The sequence below is a fragment of the Anolis sagrei genome, chromosome 3 (assembly GCF_037176765.1).
Source record: "Anolis sagrei isolate rAnoSag1 chromosome 3, rAnoSag1.mat, whole genome shotgun sequence".
Taxonomy (NCBI): domain Eukaryota; kingdom Metazoa; phylum Chordata; class Lepidosauria; order Squamata; family Dactyloidae; genus Anolis; species Anolis sagrei.
In genome coordinates this window covers 102,905,998-102,923,133 of record NC_090023.1, presented here as the reverse complement: position 1 = coordinate 102,923,133, position 17,136 = coordinate 102,905,998, and the positions used below count along the sequence as shown (strand labels likewise).

Sequence of the window (17,136 nt, the reverse complement as noted above, 5' to 3'; positions counted from 1 at the left end):
ATCCAATTACTGCAAGCTCCACCATTTGTTGATGAATATAACTTAACAAAAACAATAGAGAAATAGAGCAGAAGATTCATTTGTAATATATCAACTTTTTTATTCTAAAGTAACTGTAAAAGCTTTTATCCATTTAGCTTTGATATGCAGGTTTATCAAGCCATTAGGTGGAAAGATTCAACTTTCAAAGAAAGGGTGTATCAAGAAAACCTGGCCAAAATAAATAAACTTCGTTCAGCAATTCAGTTGTAAGAGTAAAAATTATTTTGCTCTTTATCTATATCAAAGGGCAATTTTTCACTTAACAGTGTGCAGATCTGTGAATTTTCAAGTGCATTATATCTGTAATTTATATTTTCTGTGTTTTTTGTTGTTTTTTAAATAATTCAAAATTCAGAGTGTAGTATCATGTAAATCTTGTAAGGTGTGACAATGTGTTAGGCTCAAAAATAACCCCCAATTACAGCCTTCTAATCATTAGGATGGCTGAAGATTACAGAGTCAATCTTTAGTTCAAAAGATTTATTAAAGTAAAAGGAAATACATTTTGATAGAAAAGTCTGGGAGCTAATTAACTTGCTAAATCTCATCTTCTAAAGAAGGTAAAAGGTTAAAAAAAACTCCATGCAGCTACCTTTTGCCTACAGAGAGGCAAAATGTTTTCTTCCTCCTCACGTGGAGGAAGAAAAGCAGAACTAACATGGTGGAGACCGCATGGCCTGCCCAGGGCAATTTAAACTTAAAAGGAAGTTCCCTCACAGAATTCCATTACTACATCAACAAAAGGGGAAGGAGACAGTGGATATCAGTAAAGACAAAAGACAAAGTCCTTTAAGAAGCATGCATAGGAATGTGGGAAAAGAAATCCCTGAGCTTAGCCTTGTCTCTAGTCTAGCTACTGATTGAGGACTGGAAAATTGAGGACAAAAAGACTCAACACAATGTATTCCTTGGCTCAAAACAATAAATGAAGAAGCTGCAATAAGGATATTTTAATCTGAAAGCTCTTGATAGCAACTGTAATACATTTAAATAATCTATTTAAACAAATCATCTGACAAAGTCTACTAAACCGAATATATATATTTTTTAGTCAACAAAAACATTTGGGATAAGGAGTGATTGCATTAAAAATATTTGGAGATAGTACTATAAAAACATGGAAATGATTGCTGAATTGTTACTCATCTGTAATATTCACGTCAGAGATTAAAAAAAGATTTAAAGATGGGCATAAAGCTAACCTTAAAAATGTGAACTGGGAATCCCTAGCACTTGAGAGTTCTAATTGGAGGTCAGCTGTTACCAGGCCTGTAGCGAGGGGGGAGGGGTTTAGGGGTTCAACCCCCCCCAAATGTTTCAGATTTTTTTAAAAACCTGGTTTACTCATGAATTTTAACTGGTGAACCAAATCCCCATGCTAAGTCTATGAGATGCAAAAAATTAAGAGTCCCTCCGGAACTGCAAGCACTATCTCAGGCAAATATTGACAATTTATTCACACTGTCATTACTTGCAGCAATAGCCGATGTAGTGAAGCAACCAAGTTGTGGGTGTGTGTGTTGAATGCTCTCATTAAGGAGGCCAGACTTGGTGGAGGTGGTTGACAGGGGCGGAGCTGCAGGCTATTGAAGGCTGCTCTGCCCCCTGCTGTATTCTTTGCTTCAGCGTGAGCTAGGAGGCAGGTTTCAACCTCCCCCCCCCCCATGAAAATGTCAACCCCCTGAGAAAATTTCAACCTCCCCCCGTGAAAATTTCAACCCTCCCCCCCGCGAAAATTTCAACCCCTCCCGATTTTTTTTTCTGGCTACGGCCCTGGCTGTTACCAATGGTCCCATGAATTTTGAAGAAGTACAAATAGAGGGCGAAAGGGAGAAATCTGCCAAGAGGAAGAAGGCACATCAAACAAACCCTTGTCAGGACCACCTTCTATCTGGAAATGTATGTCCTCACTGCGAAAGACTGGTTGGAAAGGAAGATTGTCCCCTCCCAGACCCATTGGAGCTTACTGTTCTATCAGTAGAAGGTAGAACTGGATTCTATAAATAGAATGCAATGCAATAAGGATTTTAACATAGGTGTATATTAGAATGAAAATATGTACCTCAAAAACAGCATGCATTGATTTTAGGGCAAGGTTATTTTTCAATGGTATCTGTTTACATGTTGCACAAAAATTATTCAGTACCGAATAGTACCTATTGAATTTATTTATTTATTTATTTATTTATTTATTTGTATACCGCCTTTCTTAACCCCAAAGAGGACCCAGGAAAGTTCACAGAAGATTTGATGCAATAATTATATTATTACACTGTGTAAAAATGTGATATTGTAACGCAGTTATTAATTTATTAACTACTTCCTACATAACCTTAAATGTAAAATAAAAATAAATATCTATTTTTCAATGTTATGTTGAATGACTAAATATAATTGCTAATGCTAATTGGAGTAAACTCATTGAATCAATTAAGTTTATGTTTTGATTAATCATCCAGGAATTATTTCATTAGTTTGTACTAGACAGTTAGACATAAATGATAAAACTCACAAATATAATTAGAGTAAAAACAGAGAAGCAACTGTACAAAGTACTGAAAATGCAAAGGGTTATATATTATTTAGTGGATCAGTCTCATTTAAGATGCTACCAAATTATACATTACTGTCGGGAATATTATAGAATATCAACTGGTGTAGATATAGTTATATGAATTATTTAATTAGTTTATGAAGACATAGCCATGTTAATCTGGAATATCAGTATGCAAAGGGATCTATTGGTACTTTAGAGACTGAAATAAAGAAGTTGGTAGCATAAGCTTATGCTACCAACTTCTTCAAAATTGTTTTGCATATTAACTAGATTCATCTGTTTCAAGAGATTGATAGTTAGATTTGATAAACAGAATTTATTTTATTTGGCTGTAGCTTGTATGTTAAAGGAAACTTTGTGATTTTTCTATTTCTAAGAGCAATGCGAGAGAGGAAAGGGGGGAAAGGAGGAATTGTGCCCTCTCTTCCCCCGCCTTCTCCAATCACTCCGTCACTCCAGCTAGCACCAGTGGATGTAATGAGTGATGATGGCCACCAGTTTCATGCCTCCTGGTCATTATTAAGCCTAGGGTGAGAAAGGGAAGATAAGTGCCATCCTGCGTGCCCAGTGTCGCACCTCAGCGTAAAATCACCTTGCTTAAGACACCAAAGAACACACTAGCAGTAGTCTTTATGGTTTATTAAAATAAAGGATAAAAAGTTCAAAAGGTAAAAGTATATTTCAAAAGATCAATCCAAGGTAACATAGGCAAACAAGATCCAGGAAGACACAGGCAAGGCAAAGTCCCATGAGAACATGACAAAGTCCTGAAACATGAACATGAAAGCTGCAAGATAAATCCAAAGTCTCTTGGATGAAGCGGAAAGTTGCTCTGACACTGAGGCATATTCAAACAGCCTATTTAATACTCTTTGGACAACATGAAGGCGTTTCTATGGCCCCAAGCCTCCCTTTCTCACCTGCTAGCGATCCTTCGAACCTTAAATTCCAACCGACCAGCTCTATCTAAGCCCCCGGCTCCATCAAGGTCAATGTCCTCATTAGTGCTTTCCCCCTCATTATCAGGCTGAGAACTATCTGGCGGAGAACTGCCCTCCCTTCCTGAATCCACCTGGCTCTCAGTAGTTTCACTTTCCCCAGTGTCATCCCTTACTGTGGTAAACAACTGAACTTCTGCCCCCTGTTCCTGGTTTTCTTTGTCTAACACAGGGACGTCATAACTTTGCACCTGACTGTGAATCTGAAACCCATCATCCCTATCAGAATCATTGACACTATCACTCTGAGATTCCAGCTGAGTCACAAACACCCAGGCTGGCTGAGCCCAGGAAAAGTGGGATTGCCATGTGAAGAGGCACAACTACTTCCAAATAGGAAGTGGTGCAACTGTTCACACCAACAGAAAATATGTGTTAGCTCCTGAACTTTAAGGAAGCTCCAGAGCATCCCACAACTTTTTTAATGAATGGACTTCATACATCATGTGGACACCAGATGCTATTGAGGCTCTTATCACATTAATAAATACTCAATTTCTGAGACTGTTTGAGAATGATTTCAAATAGGTCCCATCATATGACGTTTACCCCATCCCGTCAGTATTCCGTCAGAATCCATCTGCAAAATGTCACAAAAACGGATTTTTTTGCAGACAGAATTCTAATCATGGTTTTTGAAATACTACAGGTTTTTCTTCTGTTGCTGAAGCACTGTTTTTGTCTGTGACAGGAAAATCTGTATGCATCCCATCAGCAACTTTACTTTTTAAAAGATCATAGAGTGATGTAGGGGGTGTTTTGAATGGATTGGGAGGAGCCAGCCTTCCATGGTATGATAAGTCAAAGCACAGTATTTTCACATGATACGAATCATAATAATCAGGTGTGATGAGGAGAATATGCATCCAGTCCTTAAAAATATGGGATGCATACTGATAGAAATGGATTGCATCCCAATGTGATAAGGTCCTGAGTCCATTAGCCTATGTCCCAATGCATTTGCTCTTCGTAGATGGACCCTCAAACATTAGAAACAGATATTGGAGATGGAGTGTCATGAAAAGTCAGCAGATTTTTATCAAAACAATATTTTTACTATGAGGTAAGGCCAGAAGAGGCAATGGGATTTTTTTCCCCAAGTGTCATAATAATTTGGTTGGTTTGGAATATCTTATATACTCAGGTATATGTTGAGGGCAGGTTTAGTGGCCAAATTTATGGATTTTGATATGACCCATGGATAAGTTGAAGATCATTTCATGGAATTGGGAAAGCACTCAGAAATTCTTCATAGATTACCCCAGCAACAGTCGCCATATTCCCATGCAGGTATATGAAAGGCCAGAAGTGGTGCAACAATAGAGAATTATTACTACTACTGTATTTATTTATACCCCACTTTATCTCTCCCGAAGGAGACTCAAAGCAGCTTAACATAAAAGCATTAGCAAACAATTTAAAATATACAAATATGAAAACATTAAAACGTAATTAAATATAAACAGAATTTAAAAATTCACAGTTTAAATCCATTAAAACATATTCAAAGTTAAAAACCACAGTACCCCTTGACTTGATCTAAAAAACCTTCTTTAAAAGCCTGTCTGAATTAAAAGGTTTTAGTTTGCTGCCAGAACCACAGCAGGGAGTTGGCCATTCTGGCTTCCTTGGGCAGGGAGTTCCAGAGTTGGGGAGCAGCCACTGAGAAGGAAGGCCTGCTCTTTTGTTCTCACTAACTGAGTTTGAAATGAAGATGGATGGGGTTGCTGTTTCTTTTAAGTCCCCCTAGGATGGATTACAGGAAAGGAGATTCCACCTGAACATTACTAACTTCCTAACTGTGAGAACTGTCCAGCAGTGAACTTTCTGCCCCCGAGTGTAGTGGAGACTCCTTCTTTGGAAGCTTTTAAATAGAGGCTGGATAGCCGTCTGTCGGGGGTGCTTTGAATGAGATTTTCCTGCTTCTTGGTAGGAGGCTGGTCTGGATGGCCCACAAGGTCTCTTCCAACTCTTTGATTCTATGATTCTAGGGTCTGGATCCATCTGGATTAAGCTCTTGCCTTTTGTGACTCAGTTCAGAGAAGTGGATGGTTCCTTTTGTTGATGAGAGTTAAGATATGATACTTACATTGGCCTGTCAATACATTGATCCAGATTTTTGGGCTGATTTTTTAACTAAAATTTCTAAACTTAAACATGAATACAGAGGGTACTTCACACTTTTATACTGAGGTGGAGGAATTATTTGCTCTACCAGTCTGATGACTCAGCAAACAATATTAAGCCAACTTTGCAGTTACTTCTGTTGAACACATTTCTTCCAAGAAACAACAATTTCATACACTTGGATTTCACTCACGAATCTAAGAGGTCTCATCTGAATTTCTGGATCATAAAGAAGGCAATGGTTACTTCGATATAGTTCATGAGAATGTAATTTTTACAGCATTATTTATATGGCTCAGGTTGATAGGGAAGATAAAAGCTGTGAAATGGCAAACAGAAAGACAAAAAGAGGAATTAGCTGATGGACACTTTTCACTCTGAAACACACATTTACGTCCTTTTTTATTCTCAGCTGTTTTGGAAAATATTTTGAGGTCAGCTAAAACAGACTGCCTTGCAGAATCTCTATTAAGTCAGATTTGCAAGGTTGTAGTTGGATATTTACTAATACAAACTGTTTCTCACTAATATTTCTGAAATTGAATGATCACTTGATAATTATTCTTCCTTAAAAAAGGGTTATCACCTCCACAAAAATTATGTTAAAAGTATGTAAGTGATTGCCTGAAGTCACAAAAACTTTTACATAAATGTTAATTCTGCATATCTGAAACTCCATGCAGATTGCGATCATATGTAGGTACAATTGCAACTAATTCATCATTTTTGTGGATTTACTGCTTCTATCAAACATTACTCTCACAGGCAGTTTTATGACCATCCTGAATCAGACAGAATCATCCATGAGTAGAACATTTTCAGTTAAGTCTTTCTGAAAAGTAATGAGGGTAATTCGACTTCTTCCTATGTGGATGAGAAAAAAAAAAGATTCTGTGAACATATATTTCCCTCACAAATATCCAGGAAAGGTATATTCTACATTGTCTGTTCCTCTTCTGCAGCAAAATGTCTACTACTGTTCCAGTGAATAATGGAATCTTTTGAATGGGATTCTTTGACATTTATACACTGAAAACAGTAGGCACCATAGTGGGGCAGTTTAACTTCAAATTAAATTGTGACACCCCATAAATGAAATTGCAGGTATTACACATCTGATGAAAATGATCTGGTAGATCATGAGTTTCTTCAGATTCACTGGGATGTGATCAAAAGCTATGTGTTTTCAGCAATGAAATAGAAAGCTCATATCCCAGGAAACCATTATTTTTTCTTTTTCATCTTGCATTAAAATCTGATTTAGAGTTTCAGAAGTAAGCATGAATCTGTTAGCATGGGCAAAAAAATTACATGTGTACTTTCACTTATTTTTCACATGCCTCAGGGGTTCTTTGGATTACAGCTTGAGCCCTTACCAGATACATTATCTCCATATATTTAAGACAGCAATTTGCTTGAAGAAGAGAAAAAATTGTGAAGCTGAGGATATAACTGTTGTACTATTTACAAGATTCTGAGGTGGACCTCAAGGCACCAGATCTGTCTGACCTTGGAAGCTCAGTAGGATCAGTCCTGGTTAGTACTTGAATGGAAGCCTCCCAACAAATGCCAGATGCTATATTTCAGAGGATGGAACTGCTAAAACCCTGAATATTCCTTCCTAAAGAAACCTTATGAAACTTGTGGGGTCACCATATGCCTGCAAGCAAGTTGAAAGTTCATACACATATCACAGGCATATGCCAACAAAAACATACATGGTGCAATATTTTTCCCATATAATTTTGAAAATGAAATAATGAGTCTTTCTGTGGAATAACTTTTGTGAGTGATACATGTATACAGAGCTGACACATTGCCTTCTAGGATAGTAGTATAGATGTCTTCTTTGAAGTTATACAAGAATGTGGTTTTCATTCTTCTTGTGGACACTGCATTTGAGGTTGAGACCTGCATTTTTTTTCTGACAGACCAGAAAAAATGTACCCAGAGTAGAGTCTGTTTACAGCATATAGTTTTCTTGTGGCTATTCTATTTTATAATATAACCAAATATTAGTGAACACTGAGAGGAGAAACTAATTTCTACATTTTTCAGGGTAACCTCTTTGGAGAATATTTTACTTAGATCAGCTCTGCAATAGACATTGTATTAATGGCATGTTGATTTATACATAAATGTTACAGAGGCAGGATGACTGTATGGAATATTATAAATGAAATATTTGGGAGGATCAAGAAAGATGAGATGATGTAAATGTTCTATAGAATTTTAGAAGGCTGGAGAAAGATAAGAAGATATGGTTTACTGCCTTTCTTTGATAGCTGTTTGTTTTCCAGAGGAGCCAGTTTTAATCAAAACCTCACTTAAAATATGTAACGAAACAATAACCTGTTTCTGAGATGAAAAAGTCACAGAAAACAAATGGCTTCCTTTCTGACTATAAATTGCTATTCTATCTTAGAGCATAAGGTGAAAGTAGAATCCATTTTGTTTCTGGAAGCAGTTCTTTTATCTCTGAATTGATAGTGGGAACAGAGAAATGTAAATCCTGTCCTGAAGCTTCAATAAAGACAAAGACTGTCTCAGAAATAGAGGTTATGAGGATGAAATCTTATCCCTCCTTTTAATTTTTACTTTTATTTTGTAAATTATAATTATTTGAAATACATTCAGATGCCCTTTTTTAGTCTGTTTAATAATAATTATGATAACCTTTATTCCAGAATGCATTAGTCTTATTTGTATTGTGCATGGGAAAAGCTGAGACTAATAGATGGCAACTTATTAGGCCAGATAATACTATGTAATACTATGACTCTTATAAGCTGTCCCCACAACGTAAGTCCAATCTACATTGACCACTTAGATCTCTGTAGAGGTGGATCAGCCCTTTGGTGGTTAAATGCACATAGGATCCAGAGTAACATGGGGCAATGACACCTTAACACAGTCTTGTCCCATTGTAGCCAAAGTTGGGGGAAAGTCTGAATTCTGCAACAGTATTTGGGCTGTCCCTGGACTTAGGACCTGTGGAAAGACCTGGAGTGGCCATAAAACAAAAATCAGCCAGTACCATCTCTGCTGCTACTCCATGCTTCAGGTGGCTCAGATAGCCTGAGGACATGGGATTACTGTCACCCCTCCCTCATCCTCCATGTCATGGCAATCTCCAGATGCAATACGGGTCTTACTGTTGTGAGCTGTGATGTCAAACAGAGCGACAGGATCATGACACACAATGGTGAACAGGTAGGAGGACCCATGTTGGGACTGGAAACTGTTATGCCACAGATGGTGGGAAGACAGAGTGGCTGCCCAGTGGCACCACATTATGTTTAATGCCACTGCGTGGTGGGGACTCTGTCCTGCCTCCACAGCAGCTGGGAGAGTCTCTGTGTAGACCATATCTGGTGCCAATCAGTGTAGATCTGCCTAGTATCCTATGAACTCTTGCCATTTCATCACATCACCTTCAGGAAGTGTCCTAGGATGCTTCCAGGATGCTTCCTCGGTGGAGCCATCACACTACCTAAGGCTTCTTCCTGTGAGACTCCATAGAGGAAGCATCCTGGCAGCATCCTAGGATGCTTTCCAGAGATCACAGGAGGTTTCCTGTGTTCTCAATGGGAAGAAAGGGAAGCCAGGCAGAAGCACTTTCCCCCGTGTAATAGGGAAAGCAGCAATGTGAGGTGTGGGACAATGGTACTCATCCCCCTGCTGCACACCAGATTCACCACATAGCAAATCCCCCTACTGTTGCCTAGCTTGAGGGTCTCCATCTGATTAGGTTCTTAGCTGCAAAACTGAGAAGAAAAACCAATACTTGGAAGTTCAAATAACATGGCAACTCCTATAGCAAACATGGTTACATTGTTGACTTGTACCATCAGTGACAAGATAGCAATCTGTGGCAAATATCTGGGCTACAGTTATGTTACTCAGGCATGGAAAGAGCCAATCCCCACTTAGGGCAACTTGCCAGACATCCTCATCACTGGTCATGGCACCCCCATCATTGCACTCCCTGCACTCAGGTTCTGGAATCTTTACTAATAATCATCCTTTTAACTGGATAACAGAAAAGAAAAGCAGATAGGCAGGGCTCAATTGGACAAAAGCTCTTGTTGAACTCCTATTGGTGTCACCACTACCAACCTTCTTCCTAAACCTTGCCCCTGACATTTGTCAGTTATTTGCATGCATGCTAGTCGCAGTCTCAATTTTGTGGCAACAATCCCACCATGGATTTTCTTTCCATCTTTGTTTCATATAAAGTGATGAAACCAGAGGAGGAATGTTGCACAGTAATCAATTCACATTTATTCTACTTTTTAAATTAACATACATATTTTTTCTTTATTGATTAATATTTGGTATACTTCTGTGTTTTATTTCAACTCCCACGTTTTGGCCATTTTTATTTTTCAGTATGTGCATTGTTTGTGCACACTTTATCTTTCCAAAATACCAGTAAGCTTTACAAATGGGTGAATTCTTGCAGTGAAGTAAATGCCTTCTAACAATGAGTCTTGGGTGGTACTAATATCCCACTTTAACAAAACTGAACAAAAAAAAATCCATCCCTGACTCTCATCAATGAATCAAGGGGCAAAACCTAACTGACAGGAAGGAAGGGTATGCTGTTAAGGTCAATAGCTATTGGAAAAGTAAAGAAAGGAAGGAGCTTGAATAACTAAAGAAAAAGCTATATTAGCTCAATGCTTGAATCACATTCGCTCACTACATGAAACAGCTATTCGGAATACTTTTTTGTAGAAAAGGGCATTGATGTATGGGAGGATTCATCCTGGGACTGAAGTCTAAAGGTAAACACATATGGCCTTTGGACCACAAGCTACATCCACATACACAGCATGCAATTGGGAAACAAAATACAAGTTTGACGAGTTCCAGCCTAACACAATGAATAGGTGGCAGAAGGCCACACTATCTGTTTGTACAACTGATGAACAACAGTCAGGTCAGAATAAAAGAGAATGTGCAGTCAGACATAGATCCACGCTGTGGTGCAAAGGTTACCACTTAGCCACACGAGGTAAAATGTATTTTAGTATTTGTCACCCTGAAAAGAGATACGCACTAAGCTGAACTACAGACCTGAGATTAGGCTGGAGAGGTTTCCAGCTTACATGACAAACTTTCACCTTTATTTGCATAGCATATGCTAGTGTAACAATTGTAGTGGTATAAAAAGGAGGAAGGGAAAGAAGAGAGAAAAACCAAGGAAAAGAAATGTGGCCTTACTTTTAAGACTAATTGGGTTTTGGAGGTAGCACAGAGCAATGATAAATGCACAGACACAAGGCATGTTTACACAGCGGTGGGAATGGGACGGAGTGTAACACGATCCAGAAAGATACAAATCATGACCCTTGCCCTCATTTTTTAAAAAGCGATGTAATGTGATGCAGGTCTTTCAGATCTTTATAGTGGTCAGTTAGCATGGATATCTGAAAGCAATACATCTTCTTATCAAAAATCACTTTCCCAGGGTTATAAAGTTCTGAAAGGATTCCTTTTGTTATATATGATTTGTGTGTATTGCATCATGAAGATGTCGTCTTTGTTCATACCTCTGCTAATGGACTAGAATATTTTAATATAATTCCATTCAACAGTTTCTATTTTTAGTCGTCCTTTGTAATTTCCCTTCTTTTAAGGACTGCAATCTATAGATCATTCACTGTGTCTGAGAAGGTTGAATTGTTCTGCAACTGGTTATTTATTATTGCCATTTATGCCAGATCAGCGTCCATAAGAACTGTCCTGATTGTCCAATATAGAGTGTAGGAGGGCATAGAATAATAGAATTGGATGAGACCATGTGGGTCATCTAGTCCAACCCCCTGTATTGCCACCATGGGATGACAAATATCACAGCAGAGGAAGCACAAGCAAATGTATCTCTGATGTTGCGAGTGGTGTTACTAGGCCCTGTAATATTTCTCTTGGAGTAGATGTGGGGACAGAGTTGGCATCTGGGTCTGTGGCGGGGTCTTGTCCCCGTATTACCTCTCAGGTCATGTACCCTATTGAAAACAAATAGTTTAAGATTTAGAGGCTGTCTGTAGGCCAAAAAAGGCTTGCCTTCCAGAAATTGTGAGAGGACTGTGTTAGTTACAGAACTGGTTGTAGCTTCTTGATGATGTGTTTGTGTAATCTTAGCTGGGGACTAATGGTCAGCCATTAGGGATGTTCTGTTGTTTTTGGGGAGTTTTCTTGTAGCACATATTTTCTGGGTATTAATATTGCCTTGTCAATTTGTTTCTTCACCTCCTTGCGTATGTATTGCAGTTTGAGAAATCCCTATTGCATATCCAATCTCTTTAAGTCTTTGTCTTGTGGATCTGAGCAAACATGATTATATTAGAAGGCTTGGGTGTAAACAATTTGGAAGTGTGTTCTGGGTGGAAAGTGGAGGCACATAGGTATGTGTAGCAATCACAGAGTTTTTAATAGAGTTGCTTAGAGGTCTTCTTGAAGTTACACAGTTATATGGATTTCTCCAGGCTGAAGTTGATGGTAGGATGGAAGTTATTGAAATCCAGATGGATCTTCTCAAGTTTTTGCTTTCTATCTGGCCAAATTCCAAAGATGTCATCAAGAAATGGGTATCACATGCAACATATATGTACATTTTACTTGTGTGTGCATTTTGCTTGTATATAGCACACTAAACGCCAAAACAAAAAGTCCTGTAATGGCATTTTACACAGAAATATAAAGATTGAGTAAACAGATGGACTACCTACTGCCTGGTTGTTCCTATGAATTTCAATATCACAAGTATTGTTCAGCCATGATTCTGTCTCAATTGTTTATTTCCTGCTCATGTTTTCTCACTTTCTCATTCAGATACTTTAAGTGAGTTAGTCTTGTCTATATCCAAATAATTATACATTTCCAAAAAGAAAACGATAGAAACAAGAGAATGTGTTTTAAAAATAGCATCCACAAAGTCACTTTTTTAGTACCATATGCCAATGAATGCAGAAAGATGTTGTGGAATTCCATTTATTATCTGATCTTTAGATCTTTATATTTAATTTGGGAAATTTTAAAAACTAATTTTATTGTTAAAATTCTAAAGCATCAGTCATCTGAGCTGCAGGAGAGAACACACTAAAATAGTTCTGGTTTACTTCTCCCATTTTCAACTACTGTTGGTAAAGAAATTCTGTAACTCGATTCAATTGTGAATTAATGCTTTTGAGAAGAGTAGAAACATGTGGAACAGAAGGCAAAGGAACAAGAGAATGAACTCTGGCATTGATCCAATTCAAATAACTCTCACTTTGCAGGAGGAAAAAAAGCCCATAGGAGTGAGATCATAATATGGAAAAAGTCTGTTTCACAGTCTTAAATTTGAAAATAAGCCAAAGTTGTTCAGTTATATGGAACTTTAATGCAGAACCCATTAACATTTGAACATAGAATTTCATCCAGGCATGAAAGATTTTAAAATATGATTGTTTGGGGTTTTTTTTTTTTCTTTTGAGCACAAAAAAAAAAATCACCAATGACTTCTCTGGCATTACTTTTTAATGGCTTCCTGAAATTAAATCACTGGAATTTAAATAAACCTTTTTATTGCACGGGATATATATTTACAGTGGTCATTGATTTTTGTTTTAGTTTATACTTTTTCCAAAAAGGAGGGAATTGAAAAGGTTAAGTATACTCATTTAAAATCATTTTAAAACACAAATAATTTTCACTTAGATTAACCCATTTCATCAGGCTAATTTTTATATCTAAGAAGGCAAGGTACTTCAACTATTTCATCAGCCCCACAAGCTGGATTTGAAGCTTTTTATTTTTAATTATGGTGAACAGTAACTTCTTGGATTGCTTAGGATGCTTCTGCAAGCAAACTTAGAGGCCTTTGATTTGATAAGATGCAACTCAAATCTACCTTCTTCAGGGTAAGAAGAATGTTTCCAAATTTCTGGTGTACCACTCATTCTAAAAGTGTCGACTATTGAGATATTTGGCCTGATGTGTTATTTTTGTTGTGCTTAAAATAACAATTACAGTATTTAATTTGGTTTGTAATGTCTAAAGCACGTGTTAATTTCTCACTCGTCACTACTAGAGCATGGAAAGGCTTGGATTTGGAAGAAATATGTCCATGTATTTAACGTAACACTTCTATAGACTCTCAAATAACTCCCAAGTAAACAGATTAATCAAACTGGAGATTCATATACATTATTGGTGTGGAGCAGGGTTTTAAAAGAAAGTGTTAAATATAAACCCAATTGTAGATAATTACACGTGATGTAAAGTTAAATCCTTCCCTAAGCAGATGACACTGGACGTTTCATTGGCATTTTTGGTGAAACAAGTTTTAAAATGGTTTTTCAGTGTAATAGTGATGGTTGTAGTGAAGAAGAAAATGTATCTATACTTTCTTTAGAATTTTCTATAGGATTTAGATCATCTGATTTATAGTGTGTTTAAGACAAGAAGGAAGCGGATTCCAGAAAATCAATGAGATGCATAATACGAATTTAACACTTACTCGATGATTGATCTCTTTTGTCAATATATATTATGTAATAAGCTGAATAGCCATCAAATATGGATTATGAAATAAATCAGGGGATTATTTTTGTCAATCTAATGTCTGCAAGACCTGTACTATTGTATTATAAATAAAACACATCTGTTCTTTATTTGTCAGCATTGAAAAGAATATCAACTTTAGATGTTGGAGAGACAGATCAAAATTTGGACATAGTTTACTAAATATATAGTATAATAATGAAATATTTTAATAGGTAAAACTCAGGCTGTACATCCCTTTGAAGTTAAATTCCATATGTCTAAGATGTATAGGTATCTTTGCGTAATTTATACTATTGTTTTTTAATAGATATCCCCTTTTAGATTTCTTTAGATTTCGCAAATAGCAAAAATGTTCTGAACAGTAAACAAAGCATTAAGAAATATAAACTATAAAACAACTACAGGAAGTACATTACAATTGAAAGATTAAACAGATCAATGAAATAATTATTGATTCATTACTTTTTATATGATGAATTTTATATGCATCATTGTCTTTTAAGATGTTTTAACAACTCAGCAGTTTCTGATTGATTTGAATACTTAAGTGCCATCTTTACTTGAGATAGTAGCTCATCATAGTAGCTTGGCATAATCCTATGTAAATAATATACTTTTATATATTATTCAATATCTTTATTCATGACTTCGATGAAGGTTTAGAGAGCATGCTTATCAAGTTTGCAGATGACATCCAATTAGGAGGGATAGCTAATACGACAGAGCACAGGACCAGAATTCAAAATGACCTTAACAGATTCGAAAGCTGGACCAAAACTAACAAAATTAATTTTAACAAGGACAATTGTAAGATACTTCACTTAGACAGAAAAAATGAAATGCAAAGATACAGGATGGGTGATGCCTGGCTCAACAACAGTCCATGTGAGAAAGATCTTGGAGTCTTCATAGACAACAAGTTGAACATGAGCCCACAGTGTGATGCAGCTGCTAAAAAAGCCAATGGGATTTAGGGCTGAATCAAAAGGAGTAGAGTGTCTAGATTGAGGTAAGTCCTGGTGCCTCTCTATTCTGCTTTGGTTAGACCTCAGCTGGAATACTGTGTCTAATTCTGGGCAGCAGGAAAGAATTGCTGTTATACATAAGGATTCCATCACTTTCACAAGAAAACCTATTTATTCTAGTGCCGACTTCAAATCTTTGTACCTTATGTTGGGCCAAAGAGACAGAAGGAGAATACTATTAGCCTTCTACCCACCCTCTTTGCCTAAGCTGGCCCAGGTGGTTTTAGAAATAGAGTTGAAGAACACAGGACTGTGAGTCTGGAGGAATACAACATCCATGTCAAAGCTGTCCTGACAGGACCTGGTCAGGATCTCATGGCTGTCATGACAACCGTGGGACAATCTCATTACATCATTGGTATGACATATGTGGTAGTATATACCTTATAGGGTTGTTGTAGGTTTTTTGGGCTGTATGGCCATGTTCTAGAAGCATTCTCTCCTGACATTTCACCTGCATCAATGGCAGGCATCCTCAGAGGTTGCAAGGTCTGTTGGAAACTAGGAAAACTGGGTTTACTGTATATATCTGTGGAAAGTCCAGGGTGGGAGAAAGAACTCTTGTTTGTTGGAGCTAGGTGTTTCAACTGGCCACCTTGATTAGCATTTGATGGCCTGACAGTTTTTAGGTGTGGCTTGTTACTGCCTGGGGGAATCCTTTGTTGAGAGGTGATTACCTGTTCCTGATTGTTTCTTATCTAGAATTCCCCTGTGTTTGAGTTTTGTTCTTTATTTATTATTATAATTTTAGAGGTTTTTAAATACTGGTAGCCAGATTGTGTTCATTTTCATGGTTTCTTCCTTTCTGTTGAAATTGTCCACATGCTTGTGGATTTCAATGGCTTTTCTGTGTCGCCTGACATGGTGGTTGTGAGAGTGGTCCAGCATTTCTGTGTTCTCAAATAATATGCTATGTCCAGGTTGGTTCATCAGGTGCTCTGCTATGGCTGACTTCTCTGGTTGAAGTAATCTGCAGTGCCTTTCATGTTCTTTGATTCATGTTTGGGTGCTGCATTTGCTGGTTCAACCAAACATAGCCATACAGCATGAAACACCTACAACAACCCAGTGATTCCAGCCATGAAAGCCTTTGACAATACATATACATTATACTTAATTTTTGACATTGGTATTTTTTCCAATGGCTAAAATTAGGAAAATCCTCAATGGGAGAATGGTAAGTCTGATGAGTCTGTCGGGGTCCTCTGGTCTCACAATGAAATGCTGAAATGGAAAGGGCTAGTAATGCATTTGATCCTAAACAGTCAATTTAGTTCTGTGGTGCCTGTAATCCATCTTGGTTTAAAAAAGATCTATGAAACAGGCTGGACAAAGACTAGAGTGCAAGTGGAATAGATCATGAATATAACTGAAAATTGTCAAAGCTCCATCACTGTATCTATTAACAAGCAGTGAAGGTGGCAAGAAGAACTTGTTATACTTTTGCTGTTTTTAGCACAACATTCAGCAGAACTCTTTCCACCTGAACCTTAGGAAGAACTTCCTGACAGTAAGAGCTGTTCAACTGTGGAATATGTTGCCTTGAATTGTGGTGTTGTCTTCTTCTCTGGAGACTTTTAGTCAGAGGCTGAATGGCCATCTGTTGGGAGTACTTTGATTGAGTGCTCCTGCATGGCAATGAATGAGACTGGATGGTCCTTGTGGTCTCTTCCAGCCCGCAATTCTATGACTATATGTATAAAAGCAACTTTCTGACTTATCTTTGCCTGACCCCAGTAGGCTATTCAGTACTCACCACAATTAGTTCTTGGATCTACTTGGCACCTAAGATCTAAGAAACATGGACTGATTAGGTAGATTCAAGAGTGTT

The 17,136-nt window shown here is 37.5% G+C and overlaps 1 protein-coding gene across 2 annotated transcripts in view; it reads left to right on the top strand.

Moving 5' to 3' along the window:
* The window catches only part of AFF3 (ALF transcription elongation factor 3), a 321,108-nt gene that overhangs the window by 196,731 nt on the left and 107,241 nt on the right, over window positions 1-17,136 (top strand). The window lies entirely within an intron of this gene.